This window comes from Corvus moneduloides, chromosome 1 (genome assembly GCF_009650955.1).
Source record: "Corvus moneduloides isolate bCorMon1 chromosome 1, bCorMon1.pri, whole genome shotgun sequence".
NCBI lineage: Eukaryota > Metazoa > Chordata > Aves > Passeriformes > Corvidae > Corvus > Corvus moneduloides.
In genome coordinates, this window is record NC_045476.1 from 43,777,835 (window position 1) to 43,796,095 (window position 18,261).

The 18,261-nt window shown below is 40.3% G+C and overlaps 1 protein-coding gene across 7 annotated transcripts in view; it reads left to right on the forward strand.

The window, feature by feature from the left end:
* Positions 1-18,261, forward strand: part of THRB (thyroid hormone receptor beta) — a 157,005-nt gene that overhangs the window by 36,850 nt on the left and 101,894 nt on the right. The window contains exon 4 of one of the 7 annotated variants that reach the window (XM_032108059.1): positions 11,283-11,391. The exons of the other annotated variants lie outside the window; for them this stretch is intronic. The gene's annotated coding sequence lies outside the window, so the exon portion shown is untranslated. The remainder of the gene's footprint in view (positions 1-11,282; positions 11,392-18,261) is intronic. 7 annotated transcript variants of the gene reach the window in all.

Below are 18,261 nucleotides of genomic sequence, written 5' to 3' on the forward strand. Positions count from 1 at the left end.
GTGATGTCTGATGCTTTCCCAAAGCAAGAAAGAGTTTTCTTGGACCAGCTGTATGTTTTTTTGAATGTTTAGCTTAGTAAAAAGAAAATCTGTAAGTCACAGTCTTGCTCAAGAGGTATCATTCACAATAATTTTTTATAGCATGATAGATTTCATGTTGCTACAAAATAGATGTTTAATCAGTGCTAATATTTTTGGTTCCCTCAGGCAGGGAGAGAAGTTCTAACTTTTTGCTCAAGTAAGTACAAAGGCAATGTAGTTGGAAGTTCAAAGTAAAATGCATGTAAATCCTAGAGATTTTTTTAATGGATTTTGGGTCCAGCCAGCCAGGATTGATGGCTGATTTTGTTCGTGACAGAGAGCACTTTATCTCAAAGTTAAAAAGCCCCTATCCCCAAAAAAGGAAAAGAACCCAAAAAGAATCTGTGTTTGATTGATTTGAGTTGTATGGTGAACTAGAGCAGTTACAATTACTTTGAAAAAAAGAAACAAAAATAAGAAGAAAGGCAGTCTGAAATGCTTTGTTTACAGTCACAAAGCTGCCTCAACCATGCCAGCCCAACTCAGTGACTGAAGGGAACAGCCTAGTGACTCCGTAGAGTTGAACTTACTGGTTAGTTTCTTATTCCTTGATCTTATGTCATCTACTGGGCTCTTTATTCAGGGGCTTTGTAGTACAAAAGAATACTGTGTGCTGAGAAGATTTCTTATCTTGATAGCTGCTCTGTCAAGCGCAGTAGCAGAGTTTGGCCCTTGGAGGACATGAGCTCTCTGTGGGCTTCCTGCGAAAGCTGTAGCTCCCACGATCCTCATCAGACAGGAGGATGGGAGACAAGCACTTGAAATTTGTGCTCTTCCTATGTCTGCAGAGGGAGCAAGGACTAAATGGAGCTCACTTTATTTTTTCTTCAAATGTGAACCACTGACTGAGGCTCCTTCTGCCGTTTTCCCTTTCTGCTCAAGAGTCATTAAGGGCTCTTCCCTGGTACCATGATGGGCAGACCTCTATTTGCATTGGATTAGTCTCGAGACAGTCATTATGCTTGCATTTAAGAAAATCTTTCAGAACACATCTGCTCATTAGTGCTCTTTCTCTTTTGATCTGTTAGAAACTCATTCCCATTCTTCTAGCCATCAGCATCTTTCATTGTCCTTTCACTAATTAATTTAAAAACCAATCATCCTTTCTTTGATTTAATAATCACAGAAAAGAACAAGCAGAGGTAAAGGTAAAATAATACAATTTCAAGAGGGAAATTGTGTGATCTGAACTGAAACTGGAATGCATGAGCACCTCACAGAAAGGCAGCAGGTTTCTCTAAAGGTCACCCAGAAGTTAAGGAAAATATTCCCTGCCGTGTCTGACTGTCACCAAGGAAAAGTGGTACTGAATTTTTGCTGACTTTGAGGATGTCAGGTTAAAATTTATCGTAGTCCTTTAGTTGTAGTAGATTTGCAGTACAGAGAGAGAATACTACTGAGCAGTTACGACAAGTTTTGACATTTCTGATTTCCTTTATATTAAGATGCTAACCATAGACACTATTAGTCTCACCCCCTGATTGGGGCTGATTCAGAGAGCCTTAGTTTTCACATACAGAGTGGGTTTGTAAAACGTTAAGACATACAGGATAGTAAAATTTTCAGTGTAAAGCTGCTTTAAAATACAGTGACAGTACTAACCCATCAAGATTTCCAGGTAAGTAGCCACAGTGCAGATGTTCACCAGCTCTGATTTTCTTGAGATACAGGATGTTGTGCTTTTTCTGGTCTGAAATTCCATTTCTGAAAATGAATTGATTGGAAAATGCTTCAATTTATACAGGAGGAGCTCCTGCTTTGCTGGCAGCAAAAGCTAAGTAAAAATGACAGGGAGTGCTCACTTCTTTCTGCAACTTCTGTCTTCAGTGGGAAAATGGCAGGCTGACCCTAGTGTGTTCCCATTCTGCATGGGAGGATTTGATGTACTTTATTTCCAAAAGTTGGTTGTAGTTGCAACTTTCACATACAGAAAGAGACCGAGGTTAAACATGAGACTGCTGTAAAAATGTACTAGCATTCATAATTATGTTTAAATTTTATTATTCCTTAATTCCTTGAAATAAAGTAATTAAAGGAACATAAAATAATAACAGAAGAGAAAAAAGTAGTTTCTTGTTCTTGCAGGATAATAAAATCATAGAATGGCTTGGGTTGGAGGTCACCTTACAAGTCATCTAGTTCCAACCTCCCCACCTTAGGTATGGACACCTTCCACTTGACCAGGTGGCTCAAGGCCCCATCCAACCTGGCCTCGAACACTTCCAGGGATGGGGCATCCACCGCTTCCCTGGGCATCCTGTTCCAGTGCCTCACCACTCTCATAGAAAAGAATCCTAACCAGGTTCCTAAATCCCGGTTCTGATAATATTGCAGTTGTTGTATCAAAACCTTTTAGATCCTCTTAACTTTTTCTGCCTTCCTTAAATTGCCAGTACAGTTGCTCCAACTAATTCTTAAATGGAGTGGAAATTACACAAATAGAAGTTATTTGAAGCTGCAGAATGATTTTACACTCATTCTTATGTAATGAGTTAGAACTGCACAGCTGACCAAAAAACAGTCCTTAATTCACAATTCCAGCCTGTTTTTCACTTCAGTGGCTTTGTAAATTTCCCTCTAGTCTTTACGCACCATTTTATGTGGTTTAACTGAAATTCTGAGAAAATAAAGGAAAATGAACCATGGGCATGGAGAAATGTGGAAGGATAGATGAAGTGAGAGATTTCACATTGGAGTGGGGTGTAGAGAAAGCAGTTCTGTAAGAATGGTTTGATCAAAATGTTGGGGATGGTAAAGTGACATAGAGAAAAAATTTGATTAATTGAGAAAGAATGCATGACAGGAAAGATATTGATTTATTGGACTGGAAAAGTCTTCCTCGATGACAGCAAGTGGCATAGTTTTCCAAAGTGTCTGTATTACTTGGGAACTGAAAACTTGGTTGAATAAACACTAGAAAATGCCACCGTAGAACCTGTGCTTCTGTAGGTGAGCCCTCCTCAAGCAGAAAACCTTTTCAACCTCCTTATTCTGACTTGCTTGAGAGAGCTCCTTGAATCTGGTTCAGGCTTGGGATAAAACCATAAGGTATGTTTTCTCTGCTTGCTCCCTTTTTCCCCTAAATGTTATTATACTGCAGCTTGGCTCTGTCCACACAGTCTGAAGCAGACTGTGTTGTAACTTGCTTTAGCCGCCACTGAATTTAACAGCTTTTGGCTTTGTAAGTAATGCCTTAGGAGAACTCTTGCTCATCTGTTCCCTGAGCCAAAGGAAAACTCCTCCAGTAGCTTTCCCAGTGTTTTCTCTGGCTGGAACACATAGTTACTGATTGCTAGGTGAAGATACACTATCTTTAATCTTATTTTTGTGTTTTTGGTTTGTCCAGCTGACATATTCTAAGACATCCACTTTGACTAAAGCAGTGAAAGAGGACTTTCACGATGGATCTTCTTTTCTTTTCCCTTCACCCCATGTAATTAAATTCTTCCACTGGTGGGAAAAGTGCTTTTCCTTGATGTAAATGTGTGGCAAGTAATTGAATACTGAGCCAGACAGTCACATTTCCCTGCTAAGCATACTATTTCAAGTATTTTTCATAACAGAAGGACCTATCTTTGTTTCCTAGCCCTTTATGGTTGGCTTTCTGATCCTATTGTCATTTAATCTGTTGCAAGAAATGCAACCACTGGGAAATTGTTAAATAGGATCTCAATAAACATTTGGATTATATTTAGCAAATACAAATCACTAGGAGATATTTGCATATTTATTTGTTGAATCTCATCTTCCACATTAGGTTAGATGAGACATAAACAATTATACAGCACCTCTGGCAAACAATTAGTCTTCAAAGCAAGTCACAGTAACACTGGGAATTCAAAGGAAGATTTCTGAAGTTTTAGAAGGAACTGTGAAAGGTTTGTGCTTTGTTTTAGCTCCATACATTTTATGTCAAGTATGGAATTAATGTTGTAGACTTTTACTCTGATACATCTTATTTGTTTTACTCTAATATAGCTTTCTAAAAAATATTTATGGCAGCACTGGTCACAGACAGAGACTGCACCTTTGCCTGCATCATTAATGGAAAAAATTACCCTAATTTAAAGCCAGCTAAAATATTCCGGGGATGGTGTGGTTTTTTGGTGTGGTTTTTTGTTTATTTGGTTGGTTATTTGGTTTGGGGTTTTTTTTGTTTTGTTTTTTATTTTGCTAGAGTCTGTGGATCAGACTCTGCATTGTACTTTGTAACAGAGGCCACAGATAACTGTGATCTGCCAGAAAGGTTTTAATAGGTTTTATGCATGATCCAGGATCAGGAGGCCAGGTAGCACAGCTTGCTTTTGTGCCCTAGCAGAGGAAATACCTCTTTGAATGTGTTCTTGGCCTGCTTCATTTTTGGAGAATCTCTGTGTAAATTATAAGTGAAAATTAATGTAATTAATTGTAATTAGTATAGTGTTTATAGTGGATACATGTTCCAAAATCTTTAACAACAGTACAGGAGACTTCGTAGTTTTCAGGAACTGTAGATTTACAGCAGCAATTAGATCATTTAGGCCAACCCCGAATACCTTTCGAACTCTGCATTTACTGTCCATTTGCATCTTTGAAAATCCTCCCACTTATTCACAATTAAATTTGATGCCTTGTTGCTTGTGTACATGAAAGCAATTGGCATGCTCTTTCTGTTTGTGTCGCAGTGTGCCTTATTTATTTAGCAGCATTGGTGTATTTTAAGTTCTGGCGATAAACCACAGCATCAAGGGCACAAGGCTTACCTGCTGTTCATTGCTTGTCCTTTCTTGCATGCCTGGATATGCAGAAAAGCCTTGCACTGAAAGTGAGACTGATAAGCTTCCAATTCTCAAAACAAAGTGCTATTTTTATTACATAGTAAAATACTTGAGATGACACTTTGCTTGGTACTCTGTTCCTACACATCCACTTGTTCTTTGAAGCTCTGTCCTTAATATTTGTCCTATAAAATCTGTGTTGTCTAAAGGGGAAAAAACAATAAAGTGCATTTTAGAATGTGTGATCCAACTCCTTAATATTATTTCATGCTTTGATGGGAATGATCAAGGGTTGGAGTCTGTACTTTGATTTGCAGAAAGATATCCTTGTTAAATCCTTGAACTTCATTTTCTTCTTAGCCATATGCTTCTGCAATCATTTTCAGTTTTGCAGAATATTATGTTCAAAATACTATGTGCTGTATGAGGCTCACGTAAACTTATTTTTCCTATTTCACGAGCATGAGGAGTCATTTGTTAGTACCTAGCCTCTTCTCAGAAAATTAAGATTACTCAAAGTGTGTTTGTGATCCCTGACGTGAAATTCCTCACACTACTTCTTTCATTTTCTTCCACTTAGGTAGGCATCAATTTTTCTTCAAGTTCTAGTAAAACTTCATTTACAAGAATCTCTGCCCTAAACTGTAATTACTCTTTCTCTTTTTTCCCTTTTTTTTCCTTTTCTTTTTGGTGTTTTCAAGACCAATTTGCAGTTTTCAGTGGATTAAACTTGTAGCTGAAGGAGATGGGGGAGTTTTCCTGCCTTGGATCACAACAAGAACTTTCCACCTAAGAGAACTTAGCTCAGGCAGATAACTGCCTTTCAGTCAGTGGCCAGAGGAAGCCAGCATTTAATGAAAATTTGGAGTCTGGATGCGTTTTTTCTGGGCTCTTTATTTTTCCTTGAAGGCAGAGATGAGGAAGGATGTGCAGTGATGCAGCACTGAATGAAGGATAGCAGAGAAGACATCAAGACTGGATGCAGGAACAGAAGGAGATTTACTTTCTTCAATGTTACCTGAGAGGATCTATTTTTATATAGAAATGTCAGCTGACAGAAGTCAGGAGAGAGAATATCCAAGTAGTTTAGATGCAGCTAGAGGCAGGGAGCTAGACATGAGGGAATAGAAGAGGCAGTTGAGGTGATCTGAATGCACAGCTGTATATAAAAATAGTAGTTGGAAAGGAGAGGTCTTTGAGGAAGCTGACCACAGCTGCATGTGGCTATAATCGCAGCGCAGAGGCTGGTGCTAATTGGTAGCGGAGAAATCAAGTGAAAGACTGGTGTGTTATGATGGAGAACTCAGGAGGAAAACGTGAGAAAAAGATGAATCAAAGAAAAGTGGCACCAGAAAAAAAGGAGGATAAGGTGGAGATAAGTAGAGATTTGGGGCTGAGAAGGAAGAAGGATGCGATTAAAGAACTGGGGACAGCAAATATAAGATAGTTGGGCAGCACCAGGGAAAAAAGGAAAAAAACCCAAACCCCATGAAAATCCGGGTTTCCTAGTGGCACAAGGAAGACGCAAGTGTGAGTCTGAAGCCTCATTTTCTTTAGGTGGAAAGACACATCTGTCTTAGAGTTTATCTGGGGAAAGAGCAGAGTTTTGTTTTCCAAGACCAAAGAAACATATGGAAAGCTAAAACTAAAAACTAAAACAAAAAACAGTCCTGGAGAAGAAAACTGAGACAAAGATCTCAGAATCCCTTTTGGAACAAAGCAAAGATTAATATATCTAGCCAGAGAAAATATTCCTAAAAGCTGTGGCTGGTGTGGTTTTAGTAGAATTACTTTGGTCTCTGAGAAGGAAGGTGGGCGAATGACAAGCTGATGAAAATGTACCAAGAGGTGTGAAGAACTCAGGGTCATGCAGACATGAAGAGGTCTTCATGCAATGGGCACATCTGTACTAGTAAATTAAATGGAGTCTAGAAGCAGCCCCTGGCCCTGGCAATCAAATGTATGTACTGTTGACTGTCCCTGGCCTAGTTTTGGTTTATACTTACGGGAACTCACCTGAACTATTCCCAGGTAAGGTTTGAAAGTTGTCTTGGGATTGTTCCCAGTAGGCAGTTTGAAAGCAACCACCCTGTTTTGGAGGGTGATAGACTTTATTAGCATGGCACCTTTCTGTGCCAGTTGGCCTCAACATTCTTGGACATGTTTATTTTGCTTGTAGAAATAGAGCTGTAAATGGCTCAGTAGATGCAATCCCTTGGAAACTTAGGACATTGACAGTCTTTGATGCAAGCTGTGACAGGCAGTGAATGTGATTTCTTCTTTAAAATGTTGCTAAACTGAGATGTTGATGTGCTCTCAGATTTTGTTTTCATGGAGCATGGTGACATTGTAGAAGAGTTGGTTATACAAAGTGAGTTTGTGTGAAGCATGCATTTACTTATTTCCATTTAAATGTTATACAAGCATAAGCAAACATAGGTCATAAATAACACTCCATCTCACAGAAGGACTGGCTGTGAAATTAAGGAAACAAGGTCGTGAGGTTGGTAGGTAATTCAGTTGGCTGGACTAAAAAGCCCAAATATTTAAAAGTAGAGAAAATATTTTTAAGAGTTCTTGAAACTTGTGTAAAAGCAAGGCAAATCTCCAGACCTACATAGATAAGATAAATATGGATCTAGAATGGAATAGGTGTAATGTGAAGGTAATGGAGACATGGAAACCTTAAAATCAGTGTAGAAAAATGTACGAAATGAAATTTCATGTGTTGTTCTGGATTTTGAATTCAGGAATGATTCAAACTAAAACAGGCACAGCAAGAAAAGCAGCTCTGAGAGCCTTTATCTTAGCAGAACAGGCTAGCAAATTGAAACCCAGAGCATGATAAGATAGTTCCTAGCTAAATACGTCAGGGAAGGGGCTGGTAGAGAGGAAAGCTGGTTCATTAAGCTAAACAGTGTTGACATATGAACAAAGTTAGTAACAGATGTCAGTTATAGCAGAAAGCAGTCAATTGACTCTGAAGTTAGATCATCCATGTTACTAGAAGCAGCATGCATCTCAGCTTGCATCTTCTAAATGGGTTCATGAATGTGACCTGTTCTTAACCGGGAGCAACGTCAGTTTTGTGAGGAGCTTCAGAGATGAGCAGGAGGATTTGCCCTTTCCTTTTGAATGCCTTAGCTTCTGAAGAGCCAAATGCAACATTTTTGGAAAAGACTGTGCAGGGTATTTGGCAGTTCTCCTCCAGCATATCATCAGTCTTTCAGCAGCCATCCTACACTCATGGATCCTTTCCTCTTCAGCTACAGAATCATAGAATCATAGAATGGTTTGGGTTGGGTCTTTCACTAGACTGGCTCAAAACCACATCCAATCTGGCCTTGAACACTTCCAGGGATGGGGTATCCACAGCTTCTCTGGCTAACCTGTTCCAGTGTCTCACTATCCTCACAGTAAAGAATTTCTTCCTAATCTAAACCTACCTTCTTTCAGTTTAAAGCCATCATTCCTTGTCCTTTCACTGCATGTCCTTGTGAAAAGTCCATCTCCAGCTCTTGTAGGCCCCCTCTAAGTGCTGGAAGGTGCCCTAAGGTGTCCCCAGAGCGTTTTCCAGTTCTGCCCTGTAGATTTGCTCTGTTGTGAGTTGATGTTGTGTAGGTTCTCCATGGCTCTGCCATCACAGGTGCTCTGCTGCTTTCCTGGTTCAGCTGTATGGGAAATCATGCTCACACAGCAAGTTCACCTGAAGGAGCTCATCTCCAGGGAGTGTTGTGTCCGAATATGTCAAACTTGCACTATTTTTTTCACTGTGTGCCCTGGTGCTGGAGCAGGATTTTATGCAGAGCATTCAAAATGTATATCAGTGTAATATTGAGAAATGTTTTGTTTATGTATCTGAATGTGAATGTGAATTGATAACCCCAAACTGTGACAGAAGTTAATTTTAATGTCTTTTTAATTGTTTTTGTTGGCCTTTACATATTTCTATAAGTACTGTGTACTTGAATGAAAACCAGACTGATGAATGTGGAAGCCTGCCTGTCACAGTCCCTAAATGAAAGCTTTCAAATATAAATAGCTTTAAAAATATAAATAGAAAAATCTCCATACTGTATTTATCACTGACCACTTTTTTCCCCCCCCTTCCGTTGCCTCTCCCATTTTAATTTTAGTGATTCTTACTTAAAATAATTTCCCTGCTTTCCTGTTGGCCGTTAGATGGCCACTGTGGAATCCAAGTGATTTCTAAGCCAGATGGCAAGGAAAGCGTTCCTTGCTCAAGCAGTGTGAGCCTGAAATCTTGTCTGTTCAGACCTGCTTCACTAATGCATCAGCTTTGTCTGTTCGGTTGATTTCATGTACGTATTCCTTGGTTGGTTTCAAAATGTGATTCCAGCATTTTTCAGGACCTCCTGTTCTTCTTATATTGATGTTATTCTGTATCCCCCTCATAAGGTTGTAACTCTGGTTTTAGCTAACTTGCTAAAGTCAATACTCTTCACAGAAGTCACTATGTTGACAGCCATAAGAATTTCCAATTTTTTAAACTCTGATTTGATTAGCTTTACGGTCTTGATGTGTTGGTGGCCACCTCAGCTGCATACAAAGTTATAGGAACAGCTTTAAGTTTTGATGGCCCTCAGGTCTTAGCTTAACTTCACTGTTGAAACTGCAGCTTCCTGTCCACTTCTAATTTGTGCTGTTACATCCTTTTCCTCTTTTGTATGTGTGTTAATAAATACGTAATTTAAAGTAGGGTTGAATATAGTGTAAGCCACATTACTGTTTGCATTAGGGTTTGCAGGCCACAGCTGTTTTCCAACACTACTTGTTTCAAGAGGCTGCAAGGGCACCACATGGTTCTTTTCTCCTGAACTATCTCAAGAAAGGGAAGTAAGAGTCTGTAAGGATTGTCTGATTATCTGTGCACTGCTCAAAATGGCAGACAAAGTGTAGAAATGCAGTTACTTAAGGCAAATAAGACCATGTTCCTTGTAACTCTGACTGCATGCTTTGGTCTCAGCCTGAAACACTGCTGTGGGAAGGAAGAGGAAGGAAGCAAGATAGGACTTCTTATGGCAAAGAAGTAGGAAACAAGTAGGACAAGTGGACAAGTTTTGTGCCCACATCACCAGCAGCGAAAGGCTTCCTGGCACTTCTGAGGCAGCAGTGGTTCCCTCTTGTGCCAAGAGAAATGCCTTCTCCCCTGTCATTTGCCAGCAACCAGGAGATGTGTCTGCACAGGTGGATGAGCAGGGCCCAGGGTGCACCTCAGACATGTCAAGATGTTTGGTACCATTTCTTGTGGTGTTACTGGGGTCCCAAGTGCAGCGGATCTGGGAGCTGATGTGACGAGACGGGGTGAGAGGTGACGTTCCTGTCTCTGCCCAAGCCTGTACTACTGTAGTCATTGCCTTGAGACCCCTTGTACCTTGGCCTTCTTGCAACTGTGGAGGAGCAAAGACAGGAGCAGAAATATGTTCTGTCATCTTTGAGAGGCAGAGGTGGCATTGCTGCTCATCAGACAGGAAATCCCCAAAATGGCCAGTTACTACTCATGGACTAAAACTGTTTTCCTGCCCTTTTCAGGCAGGAATATTTTTTCCTGCCAGTAGGCCATCATGAAGATTCCTTAACTTTACATCCAAGCATCCAACCAATGACGGGTGAGATGGTCTGTGTTCATGTGGCTCTGAGACTTTGGGGAATCATGGACTCATTTAACCATCAGTCTTTATGCTTTGAGGCATGCCAACCTCTGCAAGCTTCTTGTTAGTTTAAATGCAATTGGTATAGTTTTATTTTTATGCAGTGCCTTGGGATGCCTAGCGAGAAGGGCTCTCAAAATAGGTGTAACTTAATGTGCTGTTCAGACTTCTCATTAATCTGCTTGTCTTCACTCTTACCCAGAGGTAAAATACAAAAGCTACGGAGGGAGGAGTTTGGAATAAAATGATAGAAAAGGGGGCTCTGAAATAAAGACATTTAGTACTGAGGACTAAGACTAGCAGTGGAGGAAACAGAACAGGATGTTCAGAAAGTCCAGGCCCTTTGGCATGAGTTAAGGAGCTTGGAAAATAAGCAGGGCTACAGTGAATTTGTGAAACAATGTTTGTCTTCCTAAACTGAATACTGGAAAGAATCCATTTCACACTTTGCCTTTGCCAGTGCCCTGATATCTATTGTAACACTCATCTTCTGGCCTCTTTATTTTGAGAGAAAAGTTTGACTTGCTTAGAAGTTATTTGTGCTTCCCATTTTCTAATGGCACTAACACGGTCATGTTGTGGCTACGGGGCTAAACTTTGGAGTCTTAATCTTCGGTCCTGCTGTGCCACCCTGTTTCTGATGTTTGTATTTTAACTGCAGGAATGGGCTGAAGGACTCCGCTTCCACTTTGCTTCACCACTGCTTTGCATTGGTAAAAGTATCAGGGCCAGGACTTGTATCTTATGATTGTCCATATTGTTTAATTTCTAGCACATTCCATGACATGATTTTGGTCCATGCCAACTAGCACACTCCCAGATGACAGCTGTGGCAGGATGGCGTGGGAGAGAGACTGCCCTCAACAGGCATTATTGAAGAGGTAACCATGTTTTGCAGGGCAAAACGGTGTAAAGATGTGGATTGGAACTGGCTTTGCCTTTTTCCCCAAGCTTCTGGATTCTGATGTGTTTTATGCACTGGGACCAGTCTCTCCTGGTCTTAGCATTTGCAAAGGATACTGAAATACAAACTTTTGCTTCCTCATTGCAACGCTAGGTGCTGTTATACACAAAAACATCAAGCCACCTCCTCCTCCTCCCTCTGGGCCATCTGCTCAGGCTCATGGCCACACTTCCATAGTGATAAGATCTTTTATCTTTGAATCAGAGTCAGGTTAGGGGCACAGCTCAAGTTTTATGTCAAGCTAGTTCGCAACAAAACCAATCCATCTGAACTCAAGTGAGCTTTCCAGAGAGTCTCCATCATGCAGCATATTTGCACGCAGTACAGCAGTAGCTCACAAAGCCAGTGTCATCACAGGCCCACAGCAGCAAGTTAGATAAGTAATTACTGCTCTGGTATGTATGTATTTGCTTATCACATGGGGTCATGATGATTGTTCATACAGATTGTACATTTGCTTGCACACATGAATTTTTTTGAACTTCACACCTATAATTCACTCTTCAGGCTTTGTTTGTTGCACTTTACTTGAAAATAGGGAATGTTTACTTTCCCCTGTGGGACTTCTAGTTTGTGAAGCCCTCTCCAGTTCTCTGTTGTGTAAGGGATCATTGAACTCCAGAGCATTGCTGATGCTTTGGCTGAATGTGTTTTTCCAAAAATTGTTTGTGTAAGGTGCACCTCTGTATGAAATATTCTTTATAAACCTTGATTGCTCTCTTTCAGACTTCATTTTTCGCTGTCTGAGTTTTTAGTTGCAACTGGAGAAATTATTAAAACCACAGTCTTCCTCACTCACTGTTGAAAATATTTTTTCATTTAGGTAGTGCATGGTGTGCTGTTTGTAGGTTGTAAATCAACAGTAGCTATAGGCTGCACAGACTTGGGTTTTTGTTTTGAAAATGATAGGATTAGCTGCACAGTGAGTGTGTATCTATCATCAAGATTTAAGCTCCTGAGCCTGTTCTTTGTGCCACTGGAGCAGCAAAGGAAGAAACCACTGCTGAGTCATTGGACTAACCAGCGTAGTTTTCTTCATCGTGACAATCTGTGTACAGCACTGTTATCAAGGGGATTAGACACACTGAGCAAAAAGGATTTTGTTGTGTCAGTGCTAGGTGAAATGATGTTTTTGCAAGCTGATGTGGTGGGTAGGTTTGAGGCTAGTGAGAGCCACGATGATAACAGTCCCACAGAAATTGTTAGGAAAAAGAAAGGCTGTGAGAGGTGCAGGGTCTTGCATGTTAACTCTGTTTACAAGATGTTGCCAGTCTATGCACTCCTCTCAGTATTCATTAGCTGAAGAGACTGAAAAGTCAGTCTGGAAGAGATTGTGCTGACTACAAGTTTCTGTAGCCTTTGGTGGTGCCAGCTGCAAAAATAGGCAAATCCAGCTGCAGTGGAAGGGCGTGATGGGGCAGCTCCAGCCCAACTGCTACCCTGGAGGCGTTTTGGAGGCTTTGGCTGGAAGCCGTGAAATGCATCTCCCAGGGGAGGACTGCATTGCAAACAGACCTTGCCCTTCCCTGTCGGTGGATTCCTTTGGCAGTAAGTAGGCTGGCATCAGAACACCTAAGCATATTTATGATAAACTGCAATGATTTTTTGCCCCCCTTTGAGATGGATGTGAGGTTTGCATTGTGTTCATTAATTCATCTCACATATGACCCTTTCAAAACGTCTCTTTACGGCAGCCCCTCATTAGTGGTGGCATTGTGCCTGGCTGAAGGCCAGGTGAAAACATGTTTCCCAATTTCTCACCCTTACATGGCCTAAACCAAACATTAACAGCTCCCCATTGATTTAAGTGCCTCTTGGTTGGATCAAGCCTACTCTGTTGTAGGAAACAAAGGACTGGAGGAGTAGCTCCTATTTTTCCTTGGAGTTTAGCTTTCTTTAAGAGGAGAACTAACAGGTCTTCTGCACCCCAAGCTGAAGAAATACCTTTGAAATAGGGTACTTGTTTACATGTATAAAGAGATTAACATTAGAAGTAACTTAGAGATAACGAAATAAACCTTTATGAGTGCTTTAGAAGACTTTCTCTTTTCCCACAGAATTATGGTCTTTGGTAACTTGGTCAACTCTGTGTAGGAAAAATCTTTCTGGGAAGGGGTTAATGTACAGGGAGAAAAGCCCGCTGAACAAAGCAAGCCTTCTGCTGAAAATTAAGAGTTTAAAAAACCATAAAACTGCTTTATCTGCTATCATTTTTTGGTTTTTTGGCTTTTTTTGCAGGGAATAATTAATTTTTCTTATTCATCTTATTTACTTACTTTTCATAGGAAAGGGAAAATGTTGGGATCTCTCAGTAAATAAGAAGCCTCAATAAGAGCCAGTCTTTGCTTCAGGCAGCAATTGGACCACAGCAAATATAGGTAGACTGGTGTTAGCTCCCATGATCTGTAATGACACTCAGGTTGTTGCTGAACTAAGTATGCAGGTCAATGGGTAGGTCTCTGCGTCCCATACCGGAGCTCTTACTGCTGTATGATTCACTGCTTTTAGGACCTGCATTAGTAAGATTAAAGTCAGTGCTGCTTTGCCTACCTAGCTCCTTCCTGCAGGGAATGCAGGGGAAAAATACTTGTGAAATCCTGAGCACACAGAAAACAATGAGAGATCCACACTTACCTTATTGCAGTGATTTTGGGGCTTTTATATGCTTTCCTGTGGGACAAATTGCTGTGTTGCCTCATTTTTGTTGGTGTTGTTCAGACATCAGTTATTCAGTTCCTACCCTTGCACAAGTGCCAAAAATCACAGATGTGGAAATCTTGGACACTGTGATTTTTCACAGCATTCATGACAAAAAGACAGTTGGCTTCAGAGATCAGAGACATCTTCGAATATGAAAAAAACTCTTTTAAGTGTATTCTTCCTTTCTAAAGGCAGTTGCTCATTCAGACCGCAGTCAAGTGTGAGTACCCTCAGCTGGAACCCTCTGCTGCAGTGTGGTCTTGCTCCTGTTTAGAATCAATAGGGTTGTTTGCGCCACTGCAGCTCATTACCCAGGCTTTTCATCAGCTGCTGAACTTCATTTGTTTTCTGGAGTTTACTCCCTTAAAAATATGGCAGCCATCAGCAGAAAACCAACCGAAATGAGACGTGTTGGACTTGTTTTCTATTTTAGGTATTATGTGGTTCTATAGCAAATAAAGGGTATAGATTATTTATTTTTATTGAAACAAATAATTTGCAACAGCTGGTAAGGAAGGGGAGCAGCCATGAGCTGAAAATAAAATTTGCAGCACAATTCTGTGTATGTTGTCAGGGAATCATTCCCATGCAACCCGGTAATGGCGCAGAGATTTCAGGGATTATGTTCAGATTAAATGTCATCAAGAGCCGAGCCTTGGCAGTATGCCAGGAAGGTCATATGAGGAAAGTCTGAAACTTTTACACTCAAATAAAATTGTGTTCTGCTTAATAACCATAATATGCTGCAAATTTTAGCACAACTAATGACTTAGGTTAGGAAATCTCATCATAATTTCACTTTTTAAAAATTTATTATTTATTTAGTTTAAATTCAGGACTTTTCACTGCTTTTTGGGATTTAAGACTGTATCAGCAATTTTATTTGGGGGTTATGCCTCTATTGTATATATTTTTTCTTGATAGCATGACATTAAGAAACTTTAGTCCAAAGCTTCTACAGGTTTTAAAATCTGAAATTTTTCATTTTCAAGTTAAACATGAACAGGAACAATAGCCTGCTAATACTTCCACAGGTATTATTATTGCTCAGAAATACCCCTGTTATTTTTAAGAAGTCTAAGATGCTGTAATTCCATGGCATTTATGGCAGATTACTTTATTATTGGGAGGGAATGAGAAAATGGTTACGAATGCATAATTGAGAATTGCCTTTTCTTTTATTTATCTGTGGTTGGTCTGCACCATTCCAAAATACCTGTGGAATTACGAAGGAATATGCTGACAGTCTAATACTGCATTGAGAATGTCTCATTTTGGTTTAATCTGATCTGTTTACAGTAGATTGGTTTCAACTACGGAAGGGAATTCTTTCTCTAGGGGATATCTACACACGGAATTGTAGAGCCTTGGCTATACCACTTGAAATAAACACTCTTTTAATCTACTTGCCATCTCTGAAAAAAAGCTGAAACTATTTTAAAAGTGATTCTTAAATCTCTTAAGTGCTCTTAAATGTGATCTTACTATTGCATATGCCTAAGGGTATTGATAGGTTTGTCATATTGTTTCATTTGCTGCCTGGCACTGACCCCAGCAGTGGTGTGAGCACACCCCTTCCTGGGCATCGCGTGTTACGGAGAGAACTGTCAGAAGACTTTCTTTTGGGCGCCACCAGCCTCCTGAATCAAGCCACAGCTGTTGGACTTGATTTACCAGTGAGCTTCAATAAAAAGGGAGCAAAACTTGGAGTCGTTAGCCAAAGCCAGACTGTGGATTCAGGGATCCACCTTCATTTTCTAGTTATATCTACAGCCCATATTTGTAAACCTTACTTTAGGTATACTGTATATACTTAAGTATATGTTTATATACCCATGTATGCGTGAGTGTGTAAACTTATGTATGTATGTGCATGCTGAAGTTTATTTTCCCCTTTCTCCTCCTCTCCTCTTCCCTCACCTTGCCTGCTGCAGTGAGGCACAAGACAGGGAAGAAAACTGTTTTAGCTGACTGAGGCCAGCATTGCAAAGGGAGAGTCTACAAACTCATCTGCAGTTTAAGTATAGAGGTTGGGAGATAACGATTAGAGTTGTCAGATTCTGGAAGGGGTCACAGTGATAACGGTGGGATCAAAAATCAAGCTGAAAAGCACTAGGAGACGTGGCTGGGTGCAGCAGCAGGACCTCAGGCTGGGCGCCCAGGCTCCTGAGGCAGAGGTGCTGCCAGGTTTTGCAGAACACATTCAATTGGTTTGTTATTGATGAAGGGTAAGGTATGCAACCCTCAACATGTCAACAATTCTTTAAAGTGCAGATGTAAGAAATTCCAGTTAGAAGTCAGTCCTTTAAATACTATGAATAAAAAAGGTAAATTCATTAATTTTTTCAATAATCTTAAAGACCTCATGTTGTACCATTAATTTGTCCTGAATTATTTCTAGGATTTTTCCCATTACTTTTCTAGACCTTTATTTAAACTACAGTCAGTAGAATTTTACCATCCTACAGCCCCAGACACTCAGTAATAAATCAACCCTTCTTTCCTTATTTGCTTGAAGCTAATGTGACAACAAATAGTCTGTTCACATACATTATTTCTTTGTACTGTGTCATATGCAAATATTTCAATTATTATCCTTTTATCTTTATAATATTTTAACAACATGATACAACATGTTCCTCTGATAAATTGAGTTACATAAAAGCAGTTTCACATCTGCATAATGCTTTAGCAAAACATTCCCTCTATTTCAAGTTAAAATGTGTATTCAGCTTGGGAATATCCCCATAAAGAAACATAATTTGCCTTATTAAGAAACACTTGTGTATTCTCATAAGTTTCAATTTTATTTATTTATTTTTTAAATAATAATTTTAAGGCATTCTGGACTCCTGCCTGCCCAGGCTGCCCAGGGCTGGCAAAGGTTTGGTTAGTTGAGTTCTGCAGTTAGATTGAGTTGGTTTCTTGTTTATAAAGGATGTAGCTTGAATTCCTTGCACCTTTTATTTTTCCTCTTCTGTGAATATTTTCTGTAACTGGATGCTTATTTTCTAGTATTAATCTGTAGTGGCTTGAGAATGATGGCTTTCCCTCTAAAGCTGGTAGAACCATGAAAACTGATGTTACCCCAGCAGGGTTGATCCAGCTTTGTACCTGTGCAGCGCTGTGTCACCAGCATTTTTTTTAAAGCAGGATTGTTCCGAGGGCCTGCGAGATCCCTGCGCATGATGCAGCCTCACCCTGTGCATGTGGCTGTGTCCTGGTGCCTTGCTCAGACAGGTGGGAGTTGCAGTGCCCGTGGTGGTCACAGGGATGGTGATGGCAGATGTGCTGCTGGCAACCTGTGTGCTGGGGTGATGCAGGGGACCCCTGTGTGCTGCCCACCCAGGGTAGCTTCCTCAGTGTGAGTTGAGTATCAGGTGCTTAGGGCTGTGTAAAATTACACTGGTTGTATCCTGAAGTATTGGAAGTGTTTTATCCCAATGTGAAAAGCAAAACATGTGAGGGAGGAGTAGGTATGTCTCCCCCTTTCCCAAAGAAAGCAAAAAGAAACACATAATGATAGAAGAATTAATTTCCTTTTAACTCTGGCTGTACTGTCTCAAGGCTTTTTATAAAAAGCCAAATAGCATTACTAAGCATCTATTTGCTGGAGGGGTGTGAAATAGCCAGGTGTGCTTTGTGTATAAGCAAGTGATTGTAGCCTGAAACATCGCTGCAGATGCTTCATGAGTCAGATCATTCATGACTGCAATAACGAGATTATTCACGGTAGGCTCCTCATTGTGACAATGGCCCTTTATTTGAAGTCTGCATTGTATATGTGCTATACTTCCGATTTGCAGATTCTTTCTCTGCTAGAAAACAGCATTGCAGCAGGGAACCGGAAGTGAAAATCGGTGCTGCTAAGTTCAGGGTGTCACTCAGTGCTGGAAATAATTAGGAAGGTTCATAGCTGAGTTAAATGCTGTAACCATGACTTTCATTGGGATGGTACTACTTCCTCTTGGTCTTGAGGTAGGTTTTTTATTTGATGTTTTGTGAGTTGTCCTTTGGTTTTGTGGGTTTTTTTAAACTCTGTCTTCTGATTAGAACTGGTTAAATGCTGCCAAGAGAGTTCTGTTGC